We start from the raw sequence: 13,681 nt of genomic DNA, 5'->3' as shown, positions 1-13,681 counted from the left end.
GGCCTAGCTCAAGTTCTGCTTCCTTCATAAAGCCTGTCCTAATCATCCCACAGCACACTCTACAGAACAGAGCTGGCACTACTGCTCTTCATTTGCTATTTTAACATTCTTGGCTCACAGTTACACTTGGGGTTCTTTCAGAACAGGGTACATCTTATTATTTTGTAAATTTTAATTTTACTTTCTCGTTTTCTGCTTTTCTAGCCTCTTGCGCTTTCTACTTTCATGCTGTGGGCAGAAAGAAAACTCCTCTAAGCACTTGGTTATCTCATGTGTGAAACACAAACATCGGACTAATCCGTGTTTTTCAAATACTTTGGAGACATAGAACCATTTCTTCCAGGAATATATCACATAGTAACCCAATATATGGAAGAGATCAAAGTAGACCCTGGTAGGGCTGCAGGGCAACATAGTGGGGTGAGGAAGGCAGAGACCTTCCTCTTGCACATCCCTCTATTCTTTGTAGAGTCTCTGTCTAATCATAAAGTTGCACAGAAATCCAGAAAACCACTGGATTCAATGATCTCTAAGGTTTTTTAAGACCTTAAAGATTTTGAATTTAATCATCAGAGGAACTTTAGTGGTTTATGCTAAAATGGACAAACACATCATGACAAATAAATAAAATCATAAAATAAATCCATACCCCATAACGATTTTTAAGGTGTAGTTCACTGAACACCTGCATCAGAACCACTGTGATGCCTGTTAGAGATGCCAGATCATTGGTCCCCCTTGAGTCCAACTGATTCATAGTGGGTGAAACTTGGACATTTGCAGTTTACCAAGTCCCCTAGGTGATTTGTATAAATATGGAGGTTTGAAAAACAATGATGAAAACCAACCAGAATAGTGACTTTAAACAATGGTGCACATAAGGATCAACTATTACGTTTTGTAAAATGTAAGTATCTGGCTACTCCTACCGTAAGTTCTGATTTAATACATTTTGGATGAGTTCCAGGCATCTGTACTTTTAAAAAACTTTCAGAAGTGATTTTCTGTATACATCTGAGAACCAGTGTTCTCAAAGAGAGGTAAAATACCAAAAGCTGAGATGTACACAGGTGCTGTCATTATGCAGCAAGTTTAGCTTTGAGCTTCCTACTAGTTAAAGCAAAAAAGAGAAAGTTTTATTTTATGTACCTTTTTGCCATGCTCAATGCAGTGCAGAGCATAAAGTAATGCTCAATAAGTATATTTTTATTTATTGGAAGAACTCTTGCATTTCTTTTTTGGTGCCTCTTATTGTGGTGGTAAGACCTATAGATTTAAAACAATTATTCTACTTGCTCAAAAAGGCACATGAAAATATTGTCAGCTAAGTATAACTCTAAGAATACCAAAATATTTGTTTGAAAAATATGCTGATAATTAATAATGCCTAAATACTTTTATTAATTATTGGGGAACACAAAATCCAAAGGTTAAATCCCCATTTGTTTTTGATAGCTTTCATTTTTACTTATACATGCCATACTTAAATGCTACCTGATGTCTACATGAGCATCTAAGTGGTTCTCAACCTGGACTAAACATTTTTTTTTAAAGCCTAATGATACCCAGGCCACACTCCTGAATAATAATTATATCAGGAAGGTGTTGCCTGTGGAAGGGAAGACGGATGCATATTCCATTAAGGCTGAAAGGAAGAATTCATGAAAAGGCATGTACATGTGTGGGGACAGGACAGGGACTTTAAGGAATTAGCTGACCCATGACTCTAATTTCTCTTTGAACAAAGAGGCAAGTTTCACTGCTGAAAGTGTGTGAGGGTGTTCTGGGGCAAGGGTGCCCAGTAAGGCTTGAGGGATGTGGGGAAAGAAATCTTTGGCATAGTCATTCTGGGGCTGGGGAGTGTCATATTTCCACAAAGGAAACTTCTATTAAGGTAGCTGCAGGTCAGGAAAAGTCATGGATTAAGAGCTATTCTTACACAAATCAATCACAAATACCTGTCCCAAGTGGGAAGAGTTAACAACCAAGTCTGGTTTTCTGATTAACTGTCAAATATCCAAATGATAAATCCAAGTATAAGTTGTAAGACTATTAAGCTTTCTTCCTTCAAAATGGCAAGTAACTGACTTTTGTTTTATCTTTAAAACTGACAGGCTAAAGTGAGATTATGCAATAATATGCAGGCTGTTATCTTCAATTATGTATGATGTCAGGGTACTCTGGTCGTATAAATTTTGCAAGACATGCTCTGTTGACTCAAAAAAAAAAAAAAAACAACTCTCTTTTTTTGGGAACAAATACAAAAAAAATGACAAAGTTTCCTCCAATTACAATGTTTTGATTGGAGGTAGAAAGAAAAGTGGATGTTCATATAGAACCATGGATTTGATGAGAAACTCTAATTTAATTCTGTAGTATTACAAATGAGGATGCTATTTCAGATAGAGCTCCCATAACTAGCTAACAATAGAGTTGAGATAGAATAATAACTTCTAAGCCACTGCTCTTTTTACAAAATAGAAGAGGGACATTTGGACACGGACACAGACACACAGGGGAGAAGACTATGTAAGGACAAAGGGAGAGAATGGAACAATGCACCTTCAAGACAAGGAACGCCGAGGATTGCTGTCAACCACCAGAAGCTAGGAAGAGGCAAGGGGGGATTCTTCCCTAGAGCCTTCAAAGGTAACATAGCTTTTCTGACACCTTGATTTTAGACTTCTAGCCTCCAGAACTGTAAGAAAATTAATTTCAGTTGTTTTAAGCCACCCGATTTGTGATACTTTGTTATGCAGCCCTAGGAAACTAATACACACATTTTCTGATAACCCACCAAAGGGATACGAATGTGAAGTTTACCAAGAATAAGATATAGATAAGGAATTTTAGAGCTTTAATACAACTTCCTCACTTGTAAATGAGGAAATTCAGGACTACTGACATAATAATTACTTTCCCCAAACTGATTATTGGGAAGCAGGGACCAGAATCCAGGTATCTTACTTCCTCCCATCCTAACTTCTTTTTCCCATATTGTCCAAATGTACATAGGAAACATGTTGTGCTCTGTAGAGCTACCCTGGAAAAAGAGACTACTTCTATTCCTGATTTTGCCTTATTGTATTTGTTCATCAGGTTTTGTGGCTTTCTTGAAAATAACGTATCAAATTTTACTGTCCACTATTCGATTACCAATCAAGACTAATCCTTGAAATGACTGTGTTGGTACTGCAAAAGGACTGACTGTATTTCAATACTCAGTATTTTCACTTTTCCAGACTCTCCCATAAAAACAGATTCTGAGATTTAAAAAAAATATATCATTGTCTTTTCAATGTAATCTCTATCAAATTACCAATGGCATATTTTACGGAACTAGAACAAATCATCTTAAAATTTGTATGGAAACACAAAAGACCCTGAATAGCCAAAGCAGTCTTGAGGGAAAAAAATGGAGCTGGAGGAATCAGACTCCCTGTCTTAAGACTACAGTACAAAGCTACAGTAATCAAGACAATACGGTACTGGCACAAAAACAGAAACATAGATCAATGGAACAAGATAGAAAGCCCAGAGATAAACCCACGCACCTATGGTCAACTAATCTATGATAAAGGAGGCAAGGATATACAATGGAGAAAAGACAGTCTCCTCAATAAGTGGTGCTGGGAAAACTGGACAGCTACATGTAAAAGAATGAAATTAGAACACTCCCTAACATCATACACAAAAACAAACTCAAAATGGATGAAAGACCTAAATGTAAGACCAGACACTATAAAACTCTTAGAGGAAAACCCAGGAAGAACGCTCTTTGACATAAATCACAGCAAGATCTTTTTTGATCCACCTCCTAGAGTAATGGAAATAAAAACAAAAATAAACAAATGGGACCTAATGAAACTTCAAAGCTTTTGCACAGCAAGGAAACCATAAACAAGAGAAAAAGACAACCCTCAGAATGGGAGAAAATATTCTCAAACGAATCAATGGACAAAGGATTAATTTCCAAAATATATAAACAGCTCATGCAGCTCAATATTAAAGAAACAAACAACCCAATCCAAAAATGGGCAGAAGACCTAAACAGACATTTCTCCAAAGAAGACATACAGATGGCCAAGAAGCACATGAAAAGCTGCTCAACATCACTAATTATTAGAGAAATGCAAATCAAAACTAGGAGGTGTCACCTCACACCAGTTAGAATGGGCATCATCAGAAAATCTACAAACAACAAATGCTGGAGAGGGTGTGGAGAAAAGGAAACCCTCTTGCAATGTTGGTGGGAATGTAAATTGATACAGCCACTATGGAGAACAGTATGGAGGTTCCTTTAAAAACTACAAATAGAATTACCATATGATCCAGCAATCCCACTACTGGGCATATGCCCAGAGAAAACCATAATTCAAAAAGACACAGGCACCCCAATGTTCACTGCAGCACTATTTACCATAGCCAGGTCATGGAAGCAACCTAAATGCCCATTGACAGACGACTGGATAAAGAAGATGTGGTACATATATACAATGGAATATCACTCAGCCATAAAAAGGAACAAAATTGAGTCATTTGTTGAGATGTGGATGGATCTAGAGACTGTCATACAGATTGCAGTAAGTCAGAAAGCGAAAAATGAAAATCGTATATTAACGCATGTATGTGGAACCTAGAAAAATGGTACAGATGAACCGGTTTGCAGGGCAGAAGCTGAGACACAGAAGTAGGGAACAAACGTATGGACACCAAGTGGGGAAAGCCGCGGGGGGGGTGGGGATGGTGGTGTGCTGAATTGGGCGATTGGGATTGACATGTATACACTGATATGTATAAAATTGATGACTAATAAGAACCTGCAGTATAAAAAAACAAACAAACAAAAAAACAACGAATACTAAAATATATATATATCAATATCATTGTCTGGACAATTGGGGCTTTACAAATTTAAAAGCTCCTTTAGGAGTAAACAAAAAACTTTTATTTTTTAAGCAGCTTTTTAACACACAGCAACTGGAAAATGCAGATAACATACAAGCTAAGGAGGAAACTGTATCTTCCCAGAACTCTGCTTCATTGCTCTATCTTGTAAGATCTAGTACCATGTGAAAGATGCTTGATGCTATAATGGCCTATTTATTTGACCCCTTGCCAAAATGCATAGAATATTAAAAAATTCACATACTACCAGAAATGTGAAAATGTATTTGGTCACTGTACTCACAGATTTGAGGTTTAAAAAAGGAACTTTCCCTATATCTTTGTGCTTTTGGCAGGGCCGGGGTGGGAGGGTAGTGGAGGGTGGACCGGGGTTAGTGACTCAGCTCTGTGTTAAAAAATGATTGAGGGTTTCTTGTATAAAATACTCTATAAAATCTGCATTTCTAAAAATCTATATATTAAAAGGTGAACTTTGAGAGAATATGTTTGAATTTACAGTCACATAGTTTTTGAGTTGATCATCTTGAGGCATCTTCATGTAATCTAAGACATTAAAATAGTTTTCAGTCATCTCTCAGAGATTTTCCAAAAGCTCTGATGGCCCACGGAACTTCGACTTTGTCCTCAAAATTTACACAGCTCCCACCTCTTTTAGCCCTCCTTCTCTTCTCTGTGCCATTCCTACTGCTTCTCAAGTTGACAAGTTGAGAAATGAAGGCTTTAGCAAACAGACTCAGTTTTCCCTTGAATGAAAACATTAATCAAGGTGAAGAAAAAACAGGGGCAGGAGATGAAGGTGAGAGAGTGTATTTTAAGGCCTGATGCCTGATTTTCATTAGACATGCTGCTGGCTTTCTTTTTGGTTCATGTTGATTTCTTATATTTCTAGGACATGCTGGTGGATATTTTAGTCCATTGAATATCTTTTGAACATTGAAATATGTCTTTTATTTTCTTACAGTCAAAACAGAATTCTATCTTACACATGATCTAAGCCAAGTGAATCATTTTCACATTAAGTAATAAGGTTTCCTTTCTGGTGATTAATTCTATGTTTATTTCTTTCAACAAATCACATCAGCACACATGACCTCATGTAATGGCTATGCCTGAGGCTTAGAAGGTCCACATGCTTACGTATAGCAAATAATATTGTTGTATTACTCTGGTAACTAGCTCCTAGGGACCACTGTGTACGTGGACCTGCAGGGGCCTCTTTGCTGTCTTTTAGGGGATGGTCTGGGTGCAGATGATGGTGTTTAAAACTCCAAAACTATGACATTTCCTGCCAGCAAACACCATCATGTCATAAATGTAGTACAAATTGATTCAAATAACAGAATCAGAAGGCTGCCTGGGACCTCTAAAGGCCATCTGATCCTGACACAGCTCCTAAGCAGAGTTATATCTGCTTCAGACAAATGGGTCCCCAGTCTGATTTTAAAACTGTTCAGAACAGTTTGTTTGTTTGTTTGTTTTAATTGGGAATTGTCCTGCTTCCTTCTTAGTTGTCTCTCTGGAGTCAGTTTTCAACAAAACAGCCAGAATGACTGTTTTAAAACAAATCAGTTCATGTTATTTCCCTAACTCAAAAGTCATAGCCTTCTTATCACTCGACATCCAAATTTACTGTGGCTAAAAAGATGTGATCTGGCCCATCCCTAAGACCACATCTCCTAAGATTCATGCATCTCTCACATCACTTGCCTCCCACTGCATTTCCAGCCGGTTTTCAAACACGCCAAGTGCAATGCCGTTGCCAAGAAAACTCTTCCCCAGATTTTCGTAGGCTGACCTGCTCACTTTTTCAGGTCTTTCTACGCTCAGATGCCATCGCCATACAGAGACGTTTTCTGTCCAAAACAGCCACCTCCCCTCCATGATTGCTCTTCATCCACTAACCCTCATTCATTGCACTTATCAATACACACAACAATACCCTTTGGGCTTCCCTGGTGGCGCAGTGGTTGAGGGTCCGCCTGCCGATGCAGGGGAAGCGGGTTTGTGCCCCTGTCTGGGAGGACCGCATGCAGCGGAGCGGCTGGGCCCATGAGCCGTAGCCGCTAGGCCTGCGCGTCCGGAGCCTGTGCTCCGCGGCGGGGGAGGCCACAGGGGTGAGAGGCCCGCGTACCGCAAATAAAACCCCCAAAACAATACCCTTTAAAACCAGGGGACAGCAAATTTTTCTGTAAGGGACCAGAAAGTAAATAAATTAGGTTTCACATGTCATATGGTCTCTGTCACAACTACTCAGCTGTTATCAGTGTGCCTGTTTGGTGAAATCTATGAATGTAATCAAGGACAACCATGCATGTCAATTACTAAACATTTAAAATATATTTCTAAACAGAATGGGCTGACTCTGTCGCAGTAACTGCTGATCTCCATAGACGAGCAACCCACAAAGACATAGCACTGACTTTTTTTTCCCCATCATCAGGGGTGAAAAATATATAACTTATTTCTGAACCAAAACCACAATTTCCACAGTTAAAAATGTTTCACTGCTAGTATGGCTCTGGTAGAAATTATGTAGTTTCATTTCCTTAAAAAAAAAAAGTTAAAATTTTTCCTAAGTCACTAAAAAAAAACAAACAAAAAAAACCCTAACGCATTTGTCTCTACTTTTCCTTGTACTTTTCCTGTTTGTAATTTGTGTCATGTACCCTTATGATCACTATGTATTTTGTAAATAATAAAATAGTATTTGTTAAAAAAAAAAAAAAGGGAATTCCCTGGCAGTCCAGTGGTTAGGACTCCATGCTTTCACTGCTGAGGGGCCTGGGTGCGATGCTTGGTCAGGGAACTAAGATGCCACAAGCGGCCAAAAAAAAAAGAATAGATGGATACAAAGTTATGGAAATGCGAAACTTGTTTATTTAATGGTTTTCTTATATTTTGGGTGTAATAGTCCTTTTTTGGCTTTTGTTTTGTTTTTAAGGCAGGTCTGTCATTTTTAATACTGTAAAACTGAGATAAACAAACTTTATATTGAAGTTGTTTTTTAATATGACCACTTTGAATCCTTACATGAAAATGTTCTGGGAGTTGTTATAAACACACCCCAAAGAAGCAATATTTAATAAAACTAGGTTAGGACTTCCCTGGTGGCGCAGTGGTTGGGAATCTGCCTGCCAATGCAGGGGACACAGGTTTGAGCCCTGGTCTGGGAAGATCCCACATGCTGCAGAGCAACTAAGCCCGTGCGCCACAACTACTGAGCCTGCATGCCACAACTGCTGAGCCTGCATGCCACAACTACTGAAGCCTGGGAACCTAGAGCCTGTGCTCCACAACAAGAGAAGCCACCTCAATGAGAAGCCCGCGCACCACAACTAAGAGTAGCCCCCGCTCGCAGCAACTAGAGAAAGCCCACGCACAGCAATGAAGACCCAACATAGCCAAAAAAACCCCAAAAACCTAGGTGAAAAAAAAGCAGCTGCAGACAATACGTAAACAAATGAATGTGACTATGTTCCAATAAACTTTTACAACAGATAAGTCCCGCTCTTATCTGTGGGAAATATTTCCAAGACCCCACAGTGGATGCCTGAAACCACAATAGTACCGAACCCTTTATATACTATGTTTTTTCCTATATATACATACCCGTAATGAAGTTTACTTCATAAATTAGGTACAGTAAGAGATTAACAAAAATAACTAATAATAAAATAGAACTATAACAGTATACTGTAATCAAAGTTAGGTGAATATGGCCTCTTTCTCTCTCCCTCAGAATATCTTTTATACAAATTTAACGCTTTTTTCCATCTTAACTAAAGCACTTATCACGCACTGTGGCCATAATTTTTGGAGTCTGAAGTGCAACAGCAAAACCGCATGAATTTCTTTTTCCATCTTCACTATTTAAGGGACAGAAGATTCTTTCTTACCATAGCTCTTAGCAACCTCAGCATACGACGTTTTTCCTTATTAAGTCGAGAACTTTCTTTTCACTTACAAGAAGCACTTCACAACTTCTCTTTGGCATATCTGAAATGCCAGCGTCACTACTCTTGAGCTTTGGTGTCATTATTAAGTAAAACAAGAGTCACATAAACACAAGTGCTGTAATACCACAACAGTTGATCTCATAACTGAGGCGGCTACTAAGCGACTAAAGGTCGGGCCGCTGGGTGGGACGGAGCTGGACCTCGAGAGATTTCATCACGATACTTCGAATGAAGCACAGTTGAAAATTTAAGCGTTGTTTACTTCTGGAATTTTCCATTTAATATTTTCAGACCACAGTTTACCACAGGTAACTGAAACTGGGGTTTAGGTACTGCATTTTCTGTTGCTGATACACCCCTCTCCATTTAAAAAAAATCCAAATTAATGAACCAAGTGTAAATTAGCAAACTTCAAATGTAATTAGTATTTGAACCAATCCTGGCATTCTTTCCACTTCTAATGGAAACATATATCTTGTATGCTCTTTTTGAGTTAAAAATCCTTTGAGGGATAAAACCCGAACTAGCTATTTGTTCTCCAGTATTTTGGGGATTCATAGCAGATCCTACTAACCAACTACTAACCAACTGCTGGAACATCCCTTGGTGTCTCTGTTTTTCCTAAACCTGCTTAGTATAAGAAAGCATGTCCTTCCCTTCACAATACATCTTTGATGAGGATGATTATGATAAACACAATCACCTAGTAGACGTTTTTTCTGAACCATCAGCTTTTCGAATTTACTCTAAGAATATCCTTCCCAGAAGGAAGATGAAATGTCCATAAATATAGTTTAGTGTTCCTCAAAGTGTATTCCACTGAACATTGGATTTGTGAGATAACAGGATTTAGGGTGGAAAAACTCTTTGGTCACATAAATTTGGGAAATACTAGTTTCTTTACTGCAGGGTTTTCAGAATATTGTGGATTAAAATTTCAATGGATACTTTTATCCATTATGAATTTTCAAGACGGAACTAGAGCATGTACAGGTTTCTCATTCTTTTTTGATCATAGAAACTTATGGTATATCTTTCAGAAATAGGGTATCACAGAATCTACCTTAAGAAAAACAATTAAATCTTGTGCCCATTAAAAGTTATTTAATAACCTCTGGAAATGCTACTGATACAAACTGCTTTGATTAGTATTATTATTTGAAAACATGTTAATAAATATAAATAGATATGTGAAGTGGTTTGCCCATAAGAATCTCAAATATCCTATCTTAGCTCTTGTTGAATAGCTACATATATCACATATATCAATGTAATGCCCAGACATAGTGATACTGCTTTTACATGTTTAAAATTTCAATAAAAACATTAAAGGAACCCTGATCATTTTTTTCTGAGATGATGCATTTAGTTCTATTTCCATGTAATACAGAAATATTTCAAAGTAGGTCGTCGTAGTGATTCCTCAAAAATTGAAGCTCAGTAAGAGAGTAATGTTCATGGAACTTTAGGTGAAAAAGTAAACCAAAGGAACAATGCTGACTAGTAGAAGGAAGTAAGTCAGTTTTAAAAGGCAGAAAGAGCCAAAAACTACTTCTCTTCAGCAGTAATTTCCTTTTCACTTTCCTACCTAGCATTTTGTGTTGAACTGCTTTTACTTCCTACTTACTATCTACATATATGCTTAGAAATATTTTGCAAGAACACTGCCTTATTCAACTTCCTCACAAAGTGAATTCTAATTATGATAAGTGATATTAACTGTCAAACAGTTCAAATTTGAAATATATCCTGGGATAATTCTACCAAACTACCATTATGGAGAATTTCATTCATCTTCAATATATTTAAAACTCCCAGATGGACAAATGTGTCTGATTTGAGAGCCAGAAGAAACATGGTATTCTCTATATATTTCCTTCATCCCCATTTTGTTTTATTACCCAATTTGAGTTGAAACCAAAGGAGAACATGAGGGAAATATTAGGAGCACAGAGATCAGCTTTGCTTTCCTCTTAACATTTATTATCCACAGTCCTTTTAGTATTAAAAAAATAAACTAGAGAAATAATATATAAAAATGTTGTAATTCCAATGTCTTGAATTTGTCTATTAGACACATTGGTCCCCATGATCTGTTAAATTATGCTGACCTAATATGAAATCACCCCTCATGGCCATTGGAAGCTTCAAGGGCAGCTGAAGTTCTAGACTACTTAGTATTTTATCAAAGTGTTCCATCGAATGTTAATTTCAAAAAAAAAATATATATATATATAAAGGTCTTTCATGAAAAAAAGGATTCTGGGGGCTATTTAATTAGGGAACCACTATGTTAAATACAGGCAAACAGATCTCAGAGAAGCTGTAATATTTCTCACAGCCTTTGTGTGATCATGAGCTTTATGAAGTTCCAAAAGGCAGCTGTAGTATCACAATTCTATAACATGTCTTCGCTAAGGAGTACCTCTGCTTCTTAATGTCAAATGTTTGGAACTTTTGTCTATCCCTTTTACCCAGGATTTACTGTTCTCATTTAAGGTCGAAGTTTAGTCTGCAGTATACTATAGTTATCCAGAATCTGCAAAGCATCATTATCAGTCATATCCCTGATGTAAATACATCAATATATTGTTTAAACTCTAGAGTAAATACAAAATGCACAAATTCTTCTTACAGAACAAAGCAAAAATAGTTCAGAATCATAAGCTCAGAGGATAGGTTTAGAATTCCCAGTCTTAAGATCGTTTCAAATGAGTGACAGAAGATTTCAATGATTGATGTGTTAAGTTTAGGTGCATTCTAATGAATGAAGAAAATTACTATGTTAAAAACTTTAATGGATTATTCTTAAGACCAAAATAATATTGAGTTTTTGATTAATACAAGCTCCAATATTTCTCTTCTCATACATTTGTTATGATCCAGTTATTTTTTAGTATAAAATATTATTCCACTGTATTGATTTGTAAAATTACAAGAATACAAGCAAATATCATTCAGTGTTAGAAGAGATTCAGGGTGATTATCTACAGTAATCTATCTCTAATTACACTTCTTATTAGTCTGTACAGTTCAATTTTCTTCTTCTCTAACTGGAGGCTGTATAAGATCTAGTCCCACTTTCTTCATTAATATGTCATTTATAAACCAATAGTTATAACACTCACACATAGTTCTAGCCTTTTTCCTTATTTCTCCCCAAAAGTATGCTCCATGATATCTGACTAATAAAATGCAGGAATCTGCATGTTTCTTCATTGTTGAGACTTTTGTTCCTTTAGGTCTTATTGTTGCCTTTTAAATGTATGGCTGTTTTTCTCTACTTGATTTTAAACAGTAATGGCTGGTTTTCCCTATGTATTTTTTTAATATGTATATAAATATGTAAATATATATACATATATATATATATTCTTTTTTTACATTCTCTTCCATTATAAGTTATTACAAAATACTGAGTATAGTTCCCTATGCTATATAGTAGGTCCTTGTTGGTTATCTATTTTATATACAGCAGTGTGTATCCGTTAATCCCAAACTTCTAATTTATCCTTACCCCTCAACCTTTCCTCTTTGGGAACCATAAGTTTGTGTTCTATGTCTGTGAGTCTACTTCTGTTTTATACATAAATTCATATGTATCATTCTTTTAGATTCGACACAAAGAGAGATTATATGATATTTGTCTTTGTCTGGCTTACTTCATGTTTTTCTCTACTTTTTAAGATTATCTTTTTGACTGCTTTTTTAAATGATGACTTGCTTAAAAGTGGATATCACTGAAATTATTTTTACTTGTATTTGTAGCAGTTCTTGAAATTGTCTTTCACCTGCTTTGGAAAATTCTTGGCCATTTTCTCTTCAACTTTTGTTTCTGTCCTTTTTTCTCAAACTACTCACCTTCTGGAAATCAAATTACATGTATGTTGATATTTTCTCTATGCTGATATCACATTAAAAATGTCCATTGTTTAATCTGTGTATAAGTCTGGCTACTTCTGATTTTCCAGGTCACTAAGTATTTCTTCTATTGGTTAAACCTTTTGTATAACTCATATAGTGAAACCTTAATTTTAGTCATTGTAGTTTTTTTTTTTTTTTTGCGGTATGCGGTCCTCTCACTGCTGTGGCCTCTCCCGTTGTGGAGCACAGGCTCAGGACGCGCAGGCTCAGCAGCCATGGCTCACGGGCCCAGCCGCTCCGTGGCATGTGGGATCTTCCCGGACCGGGGCATGAACCCGTGTCCCCTGCATCAACCACTGCGCCACCAGGGAAGCCCATCATTGTAGTTTTTATATCTAGAATTTTCATTTGATTGTTTTTAACAGATGCCTCTGGTAAATTTTATGGATACGTCTGTTAAAATTCTCTATTTTACTGTTTGTTTTCTTGAATGTTATAGTTTTTAAAAGTCCATAACCAATAACCCTAGTAACTAGATCACTTGTGGGTCTACTTCTAGTATCTGTTTTTCTTTGCTCCTGTTCCTTGGTATGCCTGGATATTTTTGATCATCTATTAGGAATTTTGCATGAAATATTGTAGAGACTCTGGATAATATGTTTTCCCTTCAGAGAGAGTTCAGCCTATTTCCTGGTAAGCAGCTATAGTGGGGGCCAATCACAACTCAGTTGGGAACTGAGTTACCTTTTGGCTGGGTTGAAGTCTTGATAAGATTTTCTCTCTTTGTTCACTCCCATTCCAGGTGTCTTGCCCTCAGGGGTCCCGACTGAGGACCTGAGAGGTTTAATAATTTCTTCTTAGTTAGACCTAAACTTCAGTTTTTCTCTCAGCTCCATGTGACTGCTAAAAGCTCTTCTTGGTTTCTCACTCTTTGGTCCTGTGCGGCCTTAGAA

At 37.0% G+C, this 13,681-nt stretch overlaps 1 protein-coding gene across 4 annotated transcripts in view; it reads right to left on the bottom strand.

Annotated features, from left to right (window-relative positions):
- The window catches only part of DLC1 (DLC1 Rho GTPase activating protein), a 401,580-nt gene that overhangs the window by 326,384 nt on the left and 61,515 nt on the right, over nucleotides 1-13,681 (bottom strand). The gene's annotated exons all lie outside the window — the stretch shown is intronic.

This window comes from Aethalodelphis obliquidens, unplaced genomic scaffold (assembly GCF_003676395.1).
Source record: "Aethalodelphis obliquidens isolate GAN/ISIS:26980383/991018 unplaced genomic scaffold, ASM367639v1 scaffold25, whole genome shotgun sequence".
Classification (NCBI taxonomy): domain Eukaryota; kingdom Metazoa; phylum Chordata; class Mammalia; order Artiodactyla; family Delphinidae; genus Aethalodelphis; species Aethalodelphis obliquidens.
This window is presented reverse-complemented; position numbering and strand designations above follow the sequence as displayed.